Source organism: Mus caroli, unplaced genomic scaffold (assembly GCF_978045245.1).
Source record: "Mus caroli unplaced genomic scaffold, Mus_caroli_1 scaffold_11, whole genome shotgun sequence".
Lineage (NCBI taxonomy): Eukaryota > Metazoa > Chordata > Mammalia > Rodentia > Muridae > Mus > Mus caroli.
In genome coordinates this window covers 14,412,776-14,416,857 of record NW_028227266.1, presented here as the reverse complement: position 1 = coordinate 14,416,857, position 4,082 = coordinate 14,412,776, and the positions used below count along the sequence as shown (strand labels likewise).

Genomic DNA, 4,082 nt, shown 5'->3' with positions numbered 1-4,082 from the left:
TTTTTTTTTTTTTTTATTAATCTGAACTTCCTATGCTATGATAACTCTGAGTTCTGTAGTACATGTATGTGATACTGGAATTATGATCTTCAAGAGTTGAGAATCAAATAAAAATACTGAGTAAAGAATATGAAGTTATATGGAAGGAAGATTGAAGAAATATTAAAAGTTTTCCTCTCCCCTTAGTAGGCTTTCTCTGCTGTAGTCACAGAACAATGCTACACACTTTTGGAAACCCAAAACACAAGCAAGAGGCACAAAAAATGATGAGATTATGAGATATAATAATTGGTTGCTACAGTTAAATCAGAGAAATCTGTTTAGAGTTATCAATATAGAGACAAATATTTAAATATTTGGATCATAAGTTTTGAACTGTCTTTCATAGCATCACAATATGAATATTTGTAAAAATATTTCATTTATGATTCTACAGATAATAAAGACATCTGAAATAGTTGTGGATTGCAAAACTTATTTAAAAAAAAAGTATGGTTTCCACGAGACTATTCGTATGCAAAGCCTCTCCGGTTATAAGCCACCTTTCAGGTGACTGCTTCATGTACTGAGAAAGCCCTAAAACTGAGTGAGAGGCACCCAGACTGAACCATGGGTACTCCACATGCTTAATTTCAAAGCATTTTTTTCTCATTAAACTTGTTTTAATGCTCTCAAAACTCTGTGACAGATTTTTGGTCAAGTTGTTTCCATTAAAAAGTACTGATTTTAAAAACTAATATCTTAAAACTGCCACACACACACACACACACACACACACACACACACACACACGGTCCACAAAACATTCTTTCCTTCTGAAGTTTTTACGATGCATTGTTATCATTAACCAGTCTTTTACTATTAAACTTAAATGTCCAATTGAAAACAAACAGTTCTGAGACCATTCTTCCACCACTGATTAAAACTGGGGTGGCAGGTGTTAGGAATAATATTCATTTAGCCTTCTGAGCTTTCTGAGCATACTTGGTGACTTTGTCAGCTCCAGCAGCCTTCTTGTCCACAGCTTTGGTGACACCCACAGCAACTCTCTGCCTCATGTCACGAACAGCAAAACGACCAAGTGGAGGATAGTCAGAGAAGCTCTCAACACACATGAGCTTGCCAGGGACCATATCAACAATGGCAGCATCACCGGACTTCAGGAATTTGGGGCCATCTTCCAGCTTCTTAACAATGATCGGTCTTTTCTTAAAGCTCAGCAAACTTGCATGCTATGTGGGCTGTGTGACAATCCAGAACAGGAGCATTGCCAGCACTGATTTGGCCTGGATGGTTCAGGATAATCACCTGAGCAGTGAAGCCAGCTGCTTCCATTGGTGGATCACTTTTTCTGTCACCAGCAACATTGCCTTGTCTAACATCTTTGACCGACACGTTCTTTACATTGAAGATCACATTGTCCCCAGGAAGAGCTTCACTCAAAGCTTCATGGTGCATTTCAACAGACTTGACTTTAGTTGTTATATTGACTGGAGCAAAGGTAACCACCATGCCAGGTTTGAGAACACCAGTCTCCACTTGGCCCACGGGGACAGTCTCAATTCCTCCAATTTTATAGACATCCTGGAGGGGCAGTCGCAGAGGCTTGTCAGTTGGACAAGTTGGTGGTAGGATACAATCCAAAGCTTCCAGCAGCGTGGTGCCACTGGCACTGCCATCTTTGCGGGTGACTTTCCATCCCTTGAACCAAGGCATATTAGCACTTGGCTCCAGCATGCTGTCACCATTCCAAACAGAAATTGGCACAAATGCTACTGTGTCAGGGTTGTAGCCAATTTTCTTAATGTAGGTGCTGACTTCCTTAAGGATTTCCTCATATCTCTTCTGACTGTATGGTGGCTCGGTGGAATCCATTTTGTTAACACCAACAATTAGCTGCTTCACACCCAGTGTGTAAGCCAGAAGAGCAGGCTCATGGGTCTGCCCATTCTTGGAGATACTAGCTTCAAATTCACCAAAACCAGCAGCAACAATCAGGACAGCACAGTCAGCCTGGAATGTGCTTGTAATCATGTTTTTGATGAAGTCTCTGTGTCCTGGGGCATCAATAATAGTCACATAGTATTTGCTGGCCTCGAATTTCCACAGGGAGATGTCCCTAGCTATATCATGCTCACGCTCAGCTTTCAGTTTGTCTAAGACCCAAGTGTACTTGAAGGAGACCTTTCCCATCTCAGCAGCCTCCTTCTCAAACGAGATTCCACCACATTTGTAAATCAGGTGGCAGGGTGTTGGTGGACTTGCTGGAATGTACGTGTCCAATTACTACGATATTGATGTGAGCGTTTTTCTTTCCCATTTTTGCTTTGAATTAGTGGTGGCTTTCACAACACCTGTGTTCTGACGGCAAACCCGTTGCGAAAAAGCCAAAGCATTCTTTTTTTTTTTAAACAGATTTTTATTAGATATTTTCTTCATTTACATTTCAAATGCTATCCCGAAAGTCCCCTATACCTCTCCCTGCGCTGCTCCCCAGCCCACCCACTCCCACTTCCTGGCCCTGGCATTCCCCTGTACTGGGGCATATAATTTTTGTAAGACCAAGGGCCTCTCCTTCCAATGTTGGCCAACCAGGCAATCTTCTGCTACATATGCAGCTAGAGACACGAGTTCAGGGGTTTGGAATTGTAGGGACTTTTTTGTGACAGGAGAAAACTTGGGGGAAAGAAGAGAACATTCTGCTGTTAACTCTCAACAGGAAATGAACATACTAGAGCAGTGCTGCAAAGAGAGGACTTTTTTTTTTTTTTTTTTTTTAAATCTTAAACTGATTAGCAGTTAGAGATTCTTGTGCACAGCAAGCTATTATCCTTATGGATTCTTGTAGGCTTAGATTCTTTTCAAAACCTGCTTTAATTATGTTTTTTAACACTTCAACCTTCCTTCTAGCCCAACCACCCAGCAGAGGTAGGGAAAAAGAAAGATTAACAGGAAATGGGGGTTGTGGACCTGTTTAGAAATAGTTCTTTGGTGAAATACTCATTTTTTTGTTATGATCAGTCCAGTCCACTAGCAAAACACCAAACACAAATCAGTAGCAGTGACTTGATCAAGAAGGAACCTTGAGGCTTCAGTGATTGGCATGAGTCTCCAGAAGCAACTACAAGCAGCTATAATACCACTAGAAGTTCTTTGGTGGCTAAAATGTGTAAGTAGCAGACATTAGGTAGGAGAAAAGCCTAGGTAATCTAGTAGTGCCTGATTCAGTTGTTTAAAAGATCTTAAGATGGCTGAAGGTTCCATGAGGAAAAAAGCTTGCATGTGAACTTAGACTATCAATGGTAGACTGCCTTTCTTCTTCATGGCCAGTGCTATGATCTATAAAGTATATAATGAAAAACATTTAATCAACCTCCTTGTGACAAATGTATTAATATCCACAAGTTCCTGGTTTTATTTTATTCTTCATTCCTGATTATGTAAATGTTTACTCTAGATCAACTCAGGAAATTGCAGATGATGCTATTATGAACCATAGACAGTGTCATTTACCAGGATCCTAAAAAACAACTTATAAACAGGAATGAAGTCTTTTTCCTCCAAACCATGGTCCCTCCTCTGTCCTCCTGCACAAGCTTTGTCCTTTTGCTAGGAAATGCTAAATCTGTGAGTATGATTGATGTTGCAGACCAACTCAAACAGGAAGAGTCTTCCTAATATATTTTCAACACACATTTTTGGGTTCCTCAATACTAGATAAAGTAGATTTTTTTTTACAAATAATTTATGAGTACTTGACAACTATTTCTGGCTTCTTTGTATACGTGATTATTGCCCTGTATTTAATAAATGGAGATTAGTGACTCTGAGGTTAGAAACTTTATGTCTTTTATCTACCAGACTGTTTAACTAGAAAAATCAATAGATAAGTAAGAATAAATGCTTAAAACTTTTTAAATACCAGATGTTGCCATCCAATCAAAATTGGATGACATTTTCTGAGTAAGGTTCTCATGAAAGAAGTTTATAATCTTGGCTGGAATGTGGCTCCATTTAAGTGTATGTATAGTCACTTGTGAACTACTAATAACAATTAGAATTCCTTTTATAAGCTTTTGCTT

General features: G+C 39.3%; 1 pseudogene; it reads right to left on the bottom strand.

Annotated features, from left to right (window-relative positions):
• Positions 1-953: 953 nt before the first annotated feature.
• LOC110302002 (elongation factor 1-alpha 1 pseudogene) lies at positions 954-2,320 on the bottom strand (annotated as a pseudogene).
• Between the last annotated feature and the right edge of the window lie 1,762 nt (positions 2,321-4,082).